General features: G+C 47.2%; 1 long non-coding RNA gene across 1 annotated transcript; it reads left to right on the forward strand.

The window, feature by feature from the left end:
* Positions 1-282: 282 nt before the first annotated feature.
* LOC133821467 (uncharacterized) lies at positions 283-17636 on the forward strand. Its single transcript, XR_009887597.1, has 3 exons — positions 283-1058; positions 1186-1251; positions 17334-17636. It is a non-coding gene; the product is annotated as an uncharacterized LOC133821467 (long non-coding RNA).
* Positions 17637-17984: the final 348 nt, after the last annotated feature.

The raw sequence follows: 17984 nt of genomic DNA on the forward strand, positions 1-17984 counted from the left end.
ATAACAAATCATTGGTATAAACACATATTACAAGCAACAAATAATTTGGAATCTCAGTCCTGTTCATAACCACGCAAGGTGTAGTTTTCTTACCTTGAATTCTGAATGAATATAATAGAACAATCTCGAGTACGATCCTCAGTCCTGAGCCTTGGCGATAAACCTAGTCACAGTGGCCAATATGTATTTATCAACTTCTAATCCAGATAAATACTTAGGAGATAAAAACTAGCCTGTAGTGCACCAAATTTATTTTTTTTAGATTATTTAAATTTTGTGCTTTATTTGATTTAAATGTTAAGTGTGATGAATTGTTTTATTTAAGTGTTGTTATTTTATTTAATTGTTTATTTGTTTTATTTGATTGTTTGTTATTTTATTTAATTGTTAGAAATGTTTTGGTTAATTAATTTAATAAGTGATTAATTGTGTAACATGTTATCTTACTATTAGTGTTACATTTTATTTAAGTGTGACAAATGAGGTATTTATGTGAGCTATGGTGGAATGCACTAAGGTGCATGATAGATAGTAATGCACCCTAGTAATTTAGTGTGTGCTAGTGCATGGTAGCATGGTGCACATGTGTAGATTTTCTACACATTTTAGGTTTCCTTATTTTAGATTTAATTGAGTAATTTATTTATAAAAAAAAAGAAGAAAAGAAAAGGGAAATGAGGAGTGGGCGTGTGACCTAGTGGGAATGGAATATTTCCTTAAAATGGTAAAAAAATCAAGACTTGAAGACCATGATCATTTGGGGATAGGCATGATCATATCTTATCCCTTTGTATCTTTTTGAAATAAAGAAAAATCAAGGAAAATAAAAGAGAAATGGAAACTTACCTTAATATTGTTTGGGGAGACTTTATGAGAGGATTTGTGATAAAGGGGCTAAGAAAGGAGAGAAGAGCCATTGCTCTTGTGTGTGTGTGTGGCTGCCGTGACCTAGAGAGAGAGAGAGAGAGAGTGGCGTGTAGAGAGAGAGAGAGAGAGAGAGAGAGGAAGAAAGAAAGAAAGGAAGAAGGAAGAAGAAAGTGAAGAGGAACCCCCCTAGAGTATGTCTTCTTGTTTTCTCTTTTACATAATATTTTTATTTGATAATATGATTTTGATTGTGTTATTTTCTTGTGTGTGTTTGGGTCTTTCCTTCTCTTCATGGTGGCTTTCCCATAAAAACCCTAGGCTTGAACAAGGGTGTGGAGTTTGTGGTATTGATCTTTTGTGTTCTTGATTCTACAATCAAGAGAGGTAATGGTCTTTTCCTTAGCCTTATATTGTTTTTGGTGGGTTGTGTTATCCAGATTTCCGGATAGCGTTTAGATTGATGACCTCGGGGAAGCAGAATTATCGATGTCTTTCACGGAGGGTGACCAGAGCTCGCGGATGGACAGAAAGGCTTCGCCTCTCCTGTCTAGTATCCGGATTACTCTTCCAAACAAGCACAACACGGAAACTCGTCAACTCTCCCGGACTCCCGAAGGATACCCCTCGGGGAGGCCCCTTCCAGGAGAGGCTCTTCGAGTGGTCTCCGCGGAAACAGTTCCGTGCCCCGCACAGAACAAAACCGAACGGTCGAGTCCGGGAGAAGGCATATTTGGAATGATATCCGTCTGACACAGGATCCCGCCTGACACGCCCGTCAGGTCAAAGCCGCACACATCCCAGCACGCCTAAGGGTACCTTTTCGCCTACTGTTCCGCTGACAACTTGGAAAAGACGGCTGACTTTGTGTGTTCCCCATACTTTCACGTAAATATACCCACATAGAGTCTGGTAGCCATGCTACTACAGTAATTGTATCCCCTATTTATGGCTGGTGTAATTAAGACTCATGTACGTAGAGAAAAACCCTAATCCGAAACCCTAGCTATAAAGACTCCTTCCTTTTACAAGAAGGAAAAGGAGAGATCAGATAGCAAAAAACTCTACCAAAATCTCTCTAGCTTCATCTTCTTCAAGAGAACCCGAGAGAAACATTGTGAGTGTGTGAAGTTCTTATGCACCAGCCATCTTACTGTAATCTTTTCCAAGTATAATAACATCGACTCGTGGACTAGGGCTTGTTAACGCCTGAACCACGTAAAAACACTGTTTGTTTAGTTACATTTCAGTATTTCTACAGTTCTTATCTTTTTATTATTCTGTTAGTTATTCGTTTCTGAAAAACTCGGTAAACATTTTGGTGCTTTCATTGAGAGCTGTAGGAAGTTGTTAGTCAGCTCTTTTTCTGTGTACGTTTTATGTATTCACTTCGTACTAAAGAGATGGTGACTACGCGAAAATCCGCTGTTGACAAAAATGCTACGGTCAACCCCGATACCGTGATGGAAGATGTGGTGCAGAGCGAACCCTTAGACTACCGAGGTGAAGACCCGACATCCCGCCAGGATCAGGTCAGTACCGAAGATACAACATACTTAGAAGACGAAGAAGAGTATGTCCAAGACGGTTATTACAAGGACGGCTGCTACTATGAGAAGGACCCAGAACTGGTCCAAGTAGCCGAAGAACTGGTGGCCACTAAGGCCAAGCTTGCTGAGCAGGAGCGCGTCTCCGAAAGAATGCAACGCATGATGGAACGCCTCCAAAGTAAGTTCGGAGATCTAGGCGACTCGGACGAGGATACTTCTGTTCGAGGTGGTGCTGATGCCCCCATGCCGGATCCAGCCGCTGCTGGACCATCCAAAGCCGCCCCTAACAAGGGCAAAGAAAAAGTTGGAAAGCCTGTGCGCGCTGACGCCCCTGCACCTCCTAAAGGCGTGAATCACCAGGCCGACTGCCCCCCCCCGCGCGCAGAAGGTCTCTGGCGCTCCTAAGCCCAGACGCCCTTCAGCCCCAAGGGGGCACTCTGTGCCTAAAGGGCCCGGTGCTAAGGCACCCAGGCCTAGGGGAAGGAACAACCGCCCCAGTGATTCCGTCAATCAGGACGGTCGGGCTGCGAACTCGCACTCCGAAGATAGCTGGTCCACGGTGGACCTAAGAAGAAGGTTGGAGGCCAAGTATGAGAAGGCCAAAGGGGAAAAAGCCCGGCCTCGCGGAGATGACCTCCGAAATCATATTAATGACAAGCTCCGGGGACGTGACCTCCCGGAAAGTGATACGAAGAGGCTCGAGGAACAGATTGCTGCCTTGACCAAGCTGGTCCGGAAGCAAAGTGGGGCCCTGTCAGATTCTGAGGAGGAAGACCCGGAACCATGTATTAGGAGGATCGCGGAAACGTCCCTCCCGGATAACTTCAAAATGCCTCACATAGAATTATATGATGGGAGGACAGACCCGCGTACCCACCTAGCTAAATACAATAAAATGATGCAAGTGGCGCGCGTCAGTGAGGACGCCAAATGCATGTGCTTCTCACTCACCCTTACCAAGTCTGCGGAGGACTGGTGGAAAAGATTAGCTCCCGGATCAATCCACAGTTGGAAGGAGCTACAGTCCGCGTTTAGGAGGCAGTTTATTGCTGCCCGCGACCACGACATGGAGGTTGGTTCCTTAACCAACATCAAACAGCAACCCACTGAGAACCTCAAAGCTTTCATTCAGAGAATGATGGAAGCTGCTGCAAAAACCAAGGTCAGCGATGACATGAAGCTGATCGCCCTTCAATCGGGCCTTACTGTCGGCTCCCTGCTATGGGGGGAAATGCAAAGGAGACGGGCAGAAACCCTGTCCGAATTCATGTCAAAAGCTCAGGGAATCATCAACCTTGAGGATGCCTACCAGCAAGCCTTTGGAGTTCCCCCGGCTCCAACCCCTTCCGTGACTGCGCCGAGCTTTGCTTCGCAAGCTCCCGCACCAGTCCTCACGCTTCCAGGAGCCCGATTCACTCCGAGTGTGTACGGGCCTTCCGCGTCTGCTCAGACGCCGGGTCAAACCCATGTCTCTGGGTATGGAGCGGTACAAACCGGATGTAGTATCACTCCTAGCATGCCGCAGCCGCAAGCGGAAGCCCCGGAACGAAGTTTGAGCCAATCGCGGAGCAAACGCAGCGGAAAAAACTCCAACCGGGGAGACCATTCAAAGAAACCCCGAAAGGATTATGAGCCCAAGTTCACGGAATATACCAGTTTGATAGACTCGCGAGAGAATGTCTATCGGGCGACCTGTAATATGGTCAACTACAGGAAGCCCCCGAAAGTGTCTCACGGAGGAAGGCGTCCGCGAGACTCCAATAAGAGGTGTGAGTTCCACGGAGACGTGGGGCACACCACGAATGAGTGCCTTCAGCTGAAGGATGAGATCGAGTCCCTGGCAAGAGCGGGACACCTCGGTCAGTGGGTGAGAATACCCATAATCTATCCCGGACAGGGGGTAGTTCACGGAGCTGCATATTCACCAGGACAGAGGGGGGCCGCTAGCGCTCCTGGAGCCGGTCACCCCCAAGCTCCCGGGTCTCAGTTCCCAGCACTTCCTCCTCCACCTGCTCCGGCGCCCATTGCCTTGTTGGCTCCAGGGCCAGGCAACCCATATCCGCCCGGCCTTGCTCCGCCACCCGTTGACGGACACGTCGCCACCATTTCCGGAGGACCACACCTTGCCGGAAGCACCCGCAATTCCCAGAAGAGGTACTTGAGGGAGTTAGAGCACGCCGAGGAGATGTGCGCCTTGGTCCAATCACCTGCTCAACGTCCCCGAATGATGGATCTTCCCATCACCTTCACGGAGGACGATGCTCGACATGTGCACTTCCCCCACAACGATCCCCTCGTGGTGGAAGCCCAGATTGCCAATAAGAAGGTCTCACGGGTCTTGATCGATAACGGAAGCTCCGTGAACATCCTCTTCAAAGCGGCCTTCCACGCGATCGGATTGACCGAGACGGACATGGCCCCATGCCCCATCCAGCTTCAAGGTTTCAATGGGGACGCACTCATGCCATTAGGCAAAATTCAACTTCCGGTCACCCTCAGAGGAGAAAGCGACGCTTGTGCCTTCAAGCATAGCACATTCGTGGTGGTCGACTGCCCCACGGCGTATAATGCCATCTTAGGCCGACCGGTCCTGATCGATTGTGGGGCCATAACCTCGATACGTCACTTATGCTTGAAGTTTCCCTGCGACGATGGGCGTATTGGCACCCTCCGAGGAGACCAGAGAAGTGCACGGAGCTGTTATAACGTCTCCGTCCGAGCCGTCTACACGGTCCGAGAGACGTTTGCTGCCATTCCTTTGGCGGAAGTATTGCCAGAAACTAGGGATGCTCAGGAGGCATACTTTGACGAACTCGACCCAAGAGTGGGAATCGAGAAAGCAATAGAGCCGATGGAGGAAGTCGAAGAGGTGATCCTCAATCCGGGAGAACCCACCAAGGTCATTCAGGTGGGGAAAAACCTGCCGTCGGCCGTTCGAGATAAGATCGTGGCCACTGTGAAGGATAATCAGGATATCCTGGCATGGTGCCACGCTGATATCCTGGCCGTTCGAGATAAGATTGTCAGCTCCCGCGGCGTGGAAGCCAACCCTGAGAAAATAAAGGCGTTCATAGATATGCCTTCCCCCCGGAAGCATAAGGATGTCCAGAGCGTTACCGGAAGGATAGCTGCTCTCAGTCGCTTCGTATCCAAGGCCACCGACAAGTGTATCCCCTTCTTCAATGTTCTGCGAGGGAACAAGAAGTTCGAGTGGACCCCCGAATGCGAAGCGGCCTTCCAACACCTCAAAGAACATTTAACCCGAGCCCCCATTCTGTCCAAGCCGGTCGAAGGAGAGGCGTTGTTCTTATACCTAGCTGTGACTGAGCACGCAGTAAGTGCCGCTCTCGTCCGGGAAGATGGCCGTATCCAGCTCCCTGTGTATTACGTAAGCAAGAGGTTATTGGACGCCGAGTCCAGATATTCGATGATCGAGAAACTCTCCCTCTGCTTGCTGATCGCTTCACGGAAGCTGAGGCCATATTTCCAGGCGCACACCATCAAAGTACTCACCAACCACCCTCTCCGACAAGTCCTGCAGAAGCCCGAGTCTTTTGGCAGATTGCTTAAGTGGGCCATGGAACTAAGCCAGTTCGACGTCCACTACCAACCGCGTGTTTCCATAAAAGGTCAAGCTCTCGCGGACTTTATTGTGGAGTGCTCGGGAATGAATGACCTCCCAGAAGATCCTGTCCCGGAACTTCCCACCTGGAAGGTCTACGTAGACGGAGCCTCAAATGAAAAAGGAGCTGGAGCGGGGGTTATCCTAATATCTCCCCAAGGGCATCAGCTCTAGAGCGCCATCTGTTTCGCATTCCCAGCATCCAACAACGAGGCAGAACACGAAGCCATGTTAGCTGGGTTACGACTGGCCAGAGAAGTCGGAGCCCAAAAAATCGAAGTGTACAGCGACTCCCTACTTGTGGTAAACCAAATATCCGGGGAATACCAGATGAAAGGCGAAAGGATGGCTGCCTACATGTCTCTCTCCCGCGACCTACTGCAGCATTTCAAAGGCTACAAAATCCGCCAGGTCCCCCGGGACCAGAACTCACTTGCGGACACGCTGGCCAAGCTTGCAACGGACCCGGAGATTGAACAGTATGGCTTAGTCCCCATCGGGCACTTAGAAGCCCCCAGTACTGAGACGCGAAGGATAAATGCCATCATCGACCATTCCCACTCCTGGATAGGACCCATCCTCAGATTTCTCACCACCGGAGAACTCCCCACCGATAAAGCTGACGCAAGGAAGCTCCAGTATCAAGCTCCCCGATACGTGGTTATGGATGGAAAGCTTTACCGCAGGGGGTTGTCCATACCCTTCCTTAGGTGTGTTGCCGGAACCGAAGTCAGCACCATCATCCATGAGATTCACGGAGGCTTCTGTGGCGATCATACCTCCGGGCTGAGCCTCTCCAAAAAAATCCTTCGACAAGGATACTTCTGGCCCACCATGAAGAAGGATTGTGTGGATTATGTCAGGAAGTGTGAGCAGTGCCAGAGGTACACCAAGGTTCCGCGAGCGCCGCCTACGGAAATTACCCTAATGACCAGCCCCTGGCCGTTCGCCGTTTGGGGCATTGACCTAGTAGGTTCCCTCCCCACTGGAAAGGGTGGAGTGAAGTACGCCATAGTCGCGGTAGACTACTTCACCAAATGGGCTGAAGCTGAACCTATGAACACGGTCACATCTAAAAAAGCACTGGATTTTGTCATCAGGAATATAGTGTGTCGTTTTGGGCTTCCACGGAAAATTGTGTCCGACAACGGAAAGCAGTTTGACAGTGAACACTTCACGAACTTCTGTGCTTCGCATGGAATTATCAAAAGCTTTTCCGCAGTCGCCAGACCCCAGGCTAATGGACAAGTGGAAGCTGTAAACAAAATATTAAAGACCACGTTGAAGAAAAAACTCCAAGCCTGCAAGGCTCACTGGCCGGAAGAACTTCCGCGAGTACTTTGGGCTTATCGCACAACAGAGAGAACTTCGACGGGGCACACGCCTTATTCCATGACCTTTGGTTGCGAGGCCGTCATCCCAGTAGAAGCTATGATCCCCTCTCACAGGCAAGACACCTACGATCCTACCCGGAACAATGCCCTCCTCCAGGAGTCCTTAGACATGATCGTAGAGCTCCGGGAGCAGTCGCAGGTCCAACTAAAAATGTACCAAGGCAAGATAGCCCGACACTTTAACACGAGAGTCCAGAGCCGTGCATTCGAAGTTGGGGACCTTGTCCTACGGAGAGTATTTCCTGCTACGCAGGATCCGGGAGTAGGAGTCCTCGGACCCAACTGGGAAGGCCCCTACGAAGTCCAAGAAAAAGTGGGCCATGGGACGTATCACTTAAAGAGACTCGACGGATCTAAAGTCCCGCGCGCCTGGAACGCGGAGCACCTCCGCCGTTACTACCAGTAAGCCCCGGACCATCCAGTCGGAAGTCCTTGGTGAAAATAACAAAAGTGAAAAATGTGGAAATAATCCTCCCTGTTGTAAAACTAGCGCCTAGCAGGCTATTTTAATGAAACACGGAGGGATTCACTCCGCTTTTACTGCACTTTTTATCCCTATGTTCAAAGCTGCGTTTTAACAAGCGACCACGCGGTCCGGAGACGTCCGGACCCCACGCTCACTTGGGGGGTATACATGGCTAAGGCTTAGCCATACGCCCCTTGAACAAAACGTACACAGAACACCACTTATGTGCTAGCATTGTGTTTGAAGTTTCTAAATTGTTTTGCTCTAATTGTTAAGCTTAGGTTTATTTGTTGCCATGAACATGCTTGCATTACGTGTCATATGTGCATTATGTGCTTAAGTGAAAATTGCCACAGAAATGCCTGCCATTATGTATCATGAGAATTATCTCTTGTGTAGCCCAGCGATGGACGGGACTGGGGGTTGAGGCACGTTCATAGAGCTACGCCAAAACACCCCCAGCTCCTTGACAAGTCCTTTACAGAATTCTCCGCGAGCTCTGTAGAGCTTTGCTTCGCAAGCTCCAGCTCCGGGTCCCGCAAGGCGAAAGATGGCAAGATCCGCGAGCGCTGAAGAGCTTTGCTTTGCAAGCTCCAGCTCCGGGTCCCGCAAGACAAAATATGGCAAGATCCGCGAGCGCTGTAAAGCTTTGCTTCGCATGCTCCAGCTCCGGATCCCGCAAGGCAAAAGATGGCAAGATCCGCGAGCGCTCTAAAGCTTTGCTTCGCGCGGATCTAGCCTCGCAGGGCTCCATGCCAGGTCCCTGAAGCCAGCCACCATGAGGTTCGCAACAACAGTTAGTTTTGCTTCGCAAAGATCTAACCTTAAGTCTAGCGACGCTCACCAAAAGAACTCCCGTTCCAAACAATGGAACGACTCACCTTAGCAATCCCAGCGAACAGTATAACTACAAGTCCCGAGATTGGCTATTTGCCTCAGGAAAGATAAAGTACGGTGAAAGGAGCCTGGCCGTTGGAACCAGAAAACCTTCGTAACCTAGAAACTACGTGGGGAAAGACATCATCCGTTAAAGCTTCAACTGGGAAGTGCATAAGTTTTGGCCGTTGGAACCAAAACCCCATACGCCCCTACAACAGTTTCTACCATATAAATGTCTACCCTAAGCGCAAAGATAAATAAAGAACTCGGTAGAAAAAGAAAGGAGAATGCTATGATTATGGCAAAATTGTCCGCAATGAAAAACTCAAAATGAAAAACAATTAAAGATAAAACCCCTTCAAGCATTGGGGGTAACTACAGCGTCCACGACCGCAGCTTCGGGGGCATTTGTTTCAGCTGGGGCTGGCGGAGTCGGCTCATTGGAAGGAGGGATTTGGTCATGAGAAGGTTCAGAGGTCCCCGCCTCTCCGGGATCTCCCGCCTCAGGAGCTTCAGCACGTTCGTCAATGTTATAAGTTTGGACGTACGCCTCTGGGCCCTGATCCCACACGAGTAGCTTCTCCCTCATGGCTTCGGCATCATCTCCCAGATAGCCTAACACCTCCGGGTTCACTTTCCAGAGTTGATGCATGAGGACCACATGCGATATATTAATAGTCCTGTTCAGTATCACCTCAGCATCCTCCTTCTCCTTCAACCGCTCCGCCTCGGAGGTTGCCAGCTGTGCTTCCGCGGCAGTTAGTTGGGCCCTCAATTTTTCCATTTCGGCCTTGGAGGCATCCCGCTCCCCCTTAAGAGAATCAATCGCCTTGCGCTGCTCCCTATTTTGGTTCAGCACGGATTGCTTCTCGGTCACATGCCCCCTGGCAGTGAATTGCAAAGCCCCGATCTCTTTATCCTTCTCGGCGAGCCCCAACTGAAGCATAGACACGAGATCCCTGCTCCTCTTATGGAGTTGCTCCTCGTCGTGCAGCTTACTCTGAAGAGTGGAATATTCCTCTTGCCGCTTAAGGAGGAGATCGTTCTTTGATTGCAAGCGGGCTTCCAGGGTATCTTTCTCCATCTTGGCTTGGGACAGCTCTTCCCGGAGCTTGGAGTTTTCGGTCTTAATCCCATCCGACCGCTGTCTAAACTCATTCTCTGCCTTGGCCCGGTACTCTTGATATTTGGCAAGATATTTCTTCTCCGCCTCTTCTTCAGCCGTGCGCCGGGCCTGATCAATCTTCTCCGAAGCCCCCAAGGCCTGTTGGGTCAGTTTCTGTTTCTCCGCTTCCAAGGCCTGGCGAGCCAGTTGGCTCTCCTCCAGCTGAACCAGAGCTGCACCAACCTCCCGGAACGAGCGTTCCGCGATCATAGAGGCCTACAAGGAAAGACAACAGAATGAGCTAAAGCAGGACCAAAAGACAGGTGGTCCCAAAAAAAATAACAACTGACGGCTTACCCCGGACAGTTGCTGCTTCACAGCGTGTGTCAGCAACAGCGGATCCTTGCTGCTGCTGATGGCCCATTTCTCAGAATTGAGCTCGCATAAGCTCAGGGCCATGTCCTCCATCATCTCAGCTCCGAACGGCGCCAATGCACGTCCGAGCCTAGGCACCAGCCTCTTCTCCAAGGCTGGACCATCCAGAACCGCTCCGGCCGGGTGAGGAGATCTCACCTCCTCGGCCAGCTCAGCCCTCTTCACGGCAGACAAGTTATCTGCCCTTCCCTGAGTAACGGCCTTCTCCGCCTCTAGCCGCCTCTTCAAAAAACTATCGGCCCGTCTTACACCCTCCAGGAGGGCAGCGGGAAAACTGGTCGGCTTCCGCGGAAAGTGTAACTTCAGGCCAGGCAGGGGAAGATTGGTTGTCTGAGAAGACGGAGACCCCGGAAGGGTGGACCCCCTTTGGGCTGGAGGAGGAGGCAGCCGGGGTATTAAGGCCCCGGTCTGTTGCTTTTGCTGCTACGGTAGCAGAAGTAATTGCCCTTGTTGCTGCTGCTGGTTTGGATGTTGCTGTTGCTGCTGCTGCGGCGTTGGTGATTGTCTCTCTTGTTCCTGTTGCTGCTGTTGTTGTAGTTGTGATTGCTGTCGTTGCTGTTGTTGTTGCCTTCGACCGGGAGAAGAGTGTCTAAGGTGTTTGTTCTTAGCACCCTCAGCATCTTCTCCGGGACGCTTGCTCACCCCAGTTGTCCTCACGGGGAACACAAGCCCTTCCCCGTCGCTACTGCTACTCGAGACCATCATAGTCTCGGAAGGCCCTTCAGCAGGGGACTTCTCTACCCTCGGAGACGCTTGCGCCTCGCCACTTGTCTTCTTGGGGGAGGCAGCCTTACCTCCCCTACCAGCCTTGGTCTTCCGTCCTTTCCCCGTGGGCGGGTCTTGGCTGGTGGCAGCCTTCTTAATAAGCAAAGTAACCCTCCCCAACATCTTGGCTTCGGGATACTCTGCAAGAAACGTACAAAGCAAGGTTAACGAACCAACAAGAAATGAGAAAGAAGATAAGCGGAAGACAAGACAATCAGCAACATAAAAGTACAAGCAAGCCCGCCAGCCGGGAACAAGAAACAAGAAAAAGAAAAGTTTGAAAGGGACGACCATGCACGAGAAACGTGGATGGCCTTCCCCGAGCAAAACAAAACATCGCTTCCTGCTCCAGGAAGCTCCCGTACTCCTTGAAGTCCGGGAAGAACATGCTGAGAGAAGAAGGGTCAACCATGATGACACCTTCTGGCAGACTACCATCACTCAGACACCAGAGGAGCTCATCTACCCTATCACAGTACCTGTCGAAAGGTATCCTACGCGGATCTAGCCTAAGGTAACGAGGATCAAACCCCATCTGAGAGGTTTGGGAAACTTCAGACAGGCTGGGGGTGTGGATCAATCGAAAACTAGTCTTACCTCTCCCGGAGGAACTAGCCCCTGGAGCCCCTTCGTTAGGGTAAGCCGCGGCGTGGCGAGCCTCGATCTCCTCTCCCTCCGGCTGGGGGTCGGGGAACCTCTCCGCCCAACTAGGAGATAGAGTATTTTCGTCCTGAGCGGCTTGGGTGATCACCTTAGACAGCTCCAGGGCAATCTGCTCCCGGATGTCAGCCGACACCTGAGTCTGCCCCCTACCACTTACTGGCTCGATATTTTGGAAGGAGGCGAGTAACCCATACTCCCTCAACGATTCGGAGGTCACAAGTCCCTCCATTCTCAACTCTTCCTCAGAAAGCCCTTCGTAGAACTTGGACCTCCTTATCATCTCCGCGCAGCGAGGTGTCCGCGGAACGACTTCTGCAAAAATCAAATACAAGCGTTAGAGATCCTCCCAAAAGGAAAATCAAACACAAAGAAACAAAGTTGAAAAGGAAAAGAGGAAACACTTACCAGGGATTTTGAAGTCCAAAGATAGAGCTGGCACCCTCTTCAGCGGGAAGCCAGTCGTCAGGAACCAGTATTCCCGGAGGTCTGGAACCCTCGCGGTATGACAAGTGGGGCACATCACATCCGGGTGCCTTTCTAGCCTGTAAAACCCCACCTTGTCTGAGTGACCCCTCATAGGCTGAGACTTCAACCCATAAAAGTACAGCACCTCCTCCGGGGTAGGAGCTTCCAGTCTCCGGGACTTGCAAAAGATGAACCACCCCGCTAAGAGCTTGTAGCTGGGAGGAATTAACTGGAAGGGGGCAATCCCCGCCTTCACACAGAAATTGGCGAAGTAACTCCTTAGGTGCAAGTGCGCTCCGCACACTATGTGTGCCCAGCTCCAGGCACCAAAGCCCTCGTGGCTCTGGCTAGCTGACTCGCCCAGCACCGACAGACGGTGCCACATCAGACCTGGGATGTTCTTCAGGCCTGCCTCAGAGGAATACAGCTCCAGCATGCCATAATTCCTGAAAAGGTTCGGTTTTTGGTCCATCTCCCAGATGGAACTATTGGAGGTTGGTGGGCTAGCCGCGACCGCTTTCGCCTTTCCTTTCCCCTTTCCACCAGCGATAGGAGAGCCCTTCTCTTGGGCAGATTCAGCCTCCCCCGCAGCAAGGAGTTGTTCCTTCGAGATGTTCGTCACTGGACAAAAGAAAAGAAAGAAGAAAACACTCTAAGCAGTCAGCACCCTTGTCATACCCTAGTGGTATCAAAGGCGTCGGGGAGACCCTCCCCGAAATCTGCTTGGAGAGGCTCCCACCGAGCTTGCCGAGGGATTGGCACCATGCCACCCGAAGGACAGCAAGGAACCAGACTCAGACCCCGAGCCTAAGCCCACCAAAAGAAGTGTTTTTCCAGAGAAAGACACCCTAAAGGCGTTCATGCTTATGCCCTAAAACAGCAAAACAAGGGACGACTTTCCAAACGCAAATCGCCAAAACACGCAGAAAAGGCTACTTATCGACTCACAATCAATCACATGCCTACCAAAGCCCTATTCACACATGCACATAAGCAATAATGGCAGAAACCTCTACTCTAACAACTACCAACAACCTAAGGTTTGGGAGGAAAGAGCAAAGTAGAAATACTTACTGATATTCGGGTAGGTGGAGGTTGAAGGAGTAACTGGATCACTGCACAGCACGATCGCGAGAAGTAAAAGCTGCAAAGATGAACGGCGATTCAAACCAGGAACTTCGGGGAATAAACCCACTGCCAAATCAAAAAGAAAAGTTTCCAGATACTTACCAAAAGAAATGGCAAGTTCGGAGGAACGTAAGCTGGGAAGCCTGAGAGTTCGAAGGTTTGGAAATCTGAAAATCCTAAAGATGGAGAATCTGAAAGCGTAAAGAGGAAGAAAGGTCCTTTCCCTCGTTTTTATAGCAGGGAAGAAGCCGTTTCGAATTCCTCGAGTGGACGGTCCCGATCTTCCCATTCCATGTGCGTCAGATCCAACGGCTGGAGAGGAAGCGACGATCCTATTTATGACTCCTCGGATGGGAATAAAGTATTTATTTCCCATCATTACACCACCTCGGGCCCTGAGTACCATTAAAAACCGTCAAATAGTCAGATGACTGACGCACGCATCCTCAACCAGTCGCCTCACGCACACGTCTTGGTCGCAGAACCATTCCCAGAATGACACGTGATCCTTGCCGCACTTGAGTACTTGATCTCAAACAGAAGAAATTCCTTTTTCTCTTTCATACTAATACTCAGGCGGGAAAAAGGAACCCTTCCGGGAACACAGAAGGTGCCCCCTCGCCTAGTCTAAGAAACCGATTGTACAAGCTCCCGGATCTCTCAAAGCTCCGCGACCTTGGGGGGTAAATGTTATCCAGATTTCCGGATAGCGTTTAGATTGATGACCTCGGGGAAGCAGAATTATCGATGTCTTTCACGGAGGGTGACCAGAGCTCGCGGATGGACAGAAAGGCTTCGCCTCTCCTGTCTAGTATCCGGATTACTCTTCCAAACAAGCACAACACGGAAACTCGTCAACTCTCCCGGACTCCCGAAGGATACCCCTCGGGGAGGCCCCTTCCAGGAGAGGCTCTTCGAGTGGTCTCCGCGGAAACAGTTCCGTGCCCCGCACAGAACAAAACCGAACGGTCGAGTCCGGGAGAAGGCATATTTGGAATGATATCCGTCTGACACAGGATCCCGCCTGACACGCCCGTCAGGTCAAAGCCGCACACATCCCAGCACGCCTAAGGGTACCTTTTCGCCTACTGTTCCGCTGACAACTTGGAAAAGACGGCTGACTTTGTGTGTTCCCCATACTTTCACGTAAATATACCCACATAGAGTCTGGTAGCCATGCTACTACAGTAATTGTATCCCCTATTTATGGCTGGTGTAATTAAGACTCATGTACGTAGAGAAAAACCCTAATCCGAAACCCTAGCTATAAAGACTCCTTCCTTTTACAAGAAGGAAAAGGAGAGATCAGATAGCAAAAAACTCTACCAAAATCTCTCTAGCTTCATCTTCTTCAAGAGAACCCGAGAGAAACATTGTGAGTGTGTGAAGTTCTTATGCACCAGCCATCTTACTGTAATCTTTTCCAAGTATAATAACATCGACTCGTGGACTAGGGCTTGTTAACGCCTGAACCACGTAAAAACACTGTTTGTTTAGTTACATTTCAGTATTTCTACAGTTCTTATCTTTTTATTATTCTGTTAGTTATTCGTTTCTGAAAAACTCGGTAAACAGGTTGTATATGAGGTTTTGCTAATGGTGCTAATGGTTGATTTTGGGTAGGATTGATGTATAGGATTTTGATTTTTGTGAGGGCATGATTTGTGTTTAAGGGTTGTGATGTTGATTTTGCTATGCATAAAAAAAAATTGTTATAATCTATGAACACTTGTAAGGTGATTTCGGCCTAGGTACACCCAAGGGTGTTCTTGATATGTTGTGTGATTTACAATATGTTTGATCCATGTTTTAGGATCTATGATATATGGGTAAGAGAATAAGTGGTAATCTTGATATGTTGATCATGAAATCTTGTTAGATGCATGTTATATTTTGAATGATTAAATTATAAGATGCATGAAAATGATGATAGAAATATGCTAGGTTAATATAAGGCATATGTGAATATGGTGCTTATAAATTTACTATATGCTATTTTTATTGTTAATGTTTTGTTGGTTTTCATAGAATTGCAACAAATGATTTTAAAAGGATTCATGTGATTATGTTAGTGGAATCATGCATATTATAAGAGCATAATGAGATTATAGGCATGAATGATTTTATGTAATTTTTGAGACAAAAGTTGAGTTTTACAAAGAATTAAGCTTGCTGTTTTTTTTTCAAATAATTGGGTAAAAGTTGATAAAAAGATGAGTTGCATGCATAAATAATGTTCTTGATGAATATGTTAATTTTTATGAAATTAAAAGAGGATTTTAAGTCTCATGTTATGATATTTTACTCAATTAACTTCCTACAGAATTTTTATTGAATTTTGAGAAAAAATGAGTTTATAAATTGAATATGGTGATTTTAATGATAAAAAAATGGTTGCTGGAATTTTGTAATAAAATGTGAAGTAAGTTTCACTAAAAATGAATTTGATTAATTTTTGGAATAAATTATTTTTCCTAAGTTATGGTAATATTGAAAAATGATATTTTAATGGTATGAATGCATATTTTGATAAATAATGATTTTTCTTTATTTTGATTGAGAAAAATATTTAAACTCTATTTATTTGTGATTTTTGAATAAAATAAATAGTGGCTGAAAGTTTGTTTTAAAAAGGTTAACAATTGTTATTAAATTGCCACATATGGGTTTTTTACTACTTAGAAACTAAGTCTTCAATAAATTAAATCAAAATGTATTTTTCCACACTTAAAATATATTTTTCACATCATTTTTGTAACACAATAATAAAATATATTTTTCTAAAGAAACATGTTAAAATAGGTATTTTAATTAAACCCAAGCTTGTTGGTTAATTCTGGGTAAATTAATATTTATTTAATGAAAATGTCACATATTTTATTTTGACCTAAAATAAAATAAAGTTTTGAGAAATTTAATCAACTTAGAAATTTTAAGAAAGCATGTAATATGTCTATTGATTTTCAAACAATAAAAGCAAGAAATGTAGAATTATCGTTTTTGAAAACGTCTTTATTACGCAACGTTCCCACGTATGCATGTTACATGCAAATCAACTTTTACGTCCAAAATCATGATTATTATGCAACTATGTAATTTTTATAAAGCAATCATGTTAGTAAAATGGGTAGAACGAGCATTATTCTTTTTGGCGATAATTGCATGTTTTAGTGTAACTGTTATCATGAGTGCATGGCCCATGCACACATGAGTTGTATGGAAGGGCAAAATAGTAATTTTATGAACCTAAGAAACGTTATTTTGATTATGATATAGGCTCGTTGAAAGATTGTGAAATTCTTAGCTCGGACCTGAGGTAAGGAAGTTAGATAGATTTTATGACTTTATGTTATGAATGGTAAGACTGTTATATGAATAAACTGTTATGAAATTATGAATGCCTTAATGTGATGATCTGTTGAATGTGCTATGTGTATGGATGTTAGATACATCAAACAGAATGTGATGTTAGATACATCAAACAGATTTCGATGTCAAATACATCGAACGAGTTACTAAGGACATTGAGACGTGACTCCTAGGGCGGACGCGCCGAGGTTATTCAAGGACCAGTGATCTCCTGTTTACCTCATAGGGTGACATGGACAAATAGCGTTCCATGCTCATCATGTATGCTGCATGATTGTGATATGATGATATGTCACATTTATGTTATGATATGTTGATATGTCACATCTATGTTATGATATGTTGATATGTCACATTTATGTTATGATATGATGATATGTCACATTTATGTTATGATATGTTGATATGTCACATTTATGTTATGATATGTTGATATGTCACATTTATGTTATGATATGTTGATATGTCATATTTATGTTATGATATGATGAAATGTTACGATTATGTTATGCTATACCATGATGTGTTAGGTGAACATTAGTGTTTGGTTGTTTGTTGTTTCCTTACTTGCTTATTTGCTTGTACTTCCTTACTGGGCTTTTAGCTCACCCCCTTACTTTCCTCCCAGGTAGCAAATAGGATTTCTCTATGGCACGCGTGGTGACGTGAGGAGTTCTTCATCATGGGGTGTATGGCGTGGGGCAATCCTATGGACGATAAAACGATCAACGTAGAACGCCATTTAAATTATGTTTTGTTTTAAGGGACTTTTCCTAAATTATCAGTGGGACTCTGTTATTTAACTTAATTGGTTTTCTTTGAACTTTGCATAAAAACCTATGTTTTATTTTAAACTTATGGCGCCAACTTGCATGATTTTAAATAAGTCCCCCTGAGACTTTAATAATGGATGGTATTCTTTTATAAGCTATGTTATGCGAATATTTTGTAAGTATTAGTCCAGGGCGTTCTTTACATAGCCTCTGGGACCAAAATCTCTAATAAACCGGCTAGTTGAAATTGTCCCGAGCGCTTAGGTTTGAACCCCCAAGCCTCACCAACATTAAAAACCAATCTATGGCAAAACCTCTAGGCAGGTCGCAACCAGGACCCTAGGCTCACGACTTGCCCCTACGTCTGAGACCAAGAACCCAAGCCATAGGGGAGGTGGACCGCGACTTGTCCCCTAGGGTCGCGGTGTGACCCCAACCCGAGAGCACACCCAAGGCAAACAGGGCACATGCACTGCGACACCACAGAGCTGGATCACGGTGTGCCC

Source organism: Humulus lupulus, chromosome 3 (assembly GCF_963169125.1).
Source record: "Humulus lupulus chromosome 3, drHumLupu1.1, whole genome shotgun sequence".
Classification (NCBI taxonomy): Eukaryota; Viridiplantae; Streptophyta; class Magnoliopsida; order Rosales; family Cannabaceae; genus Humulus; species Humulus lupulus.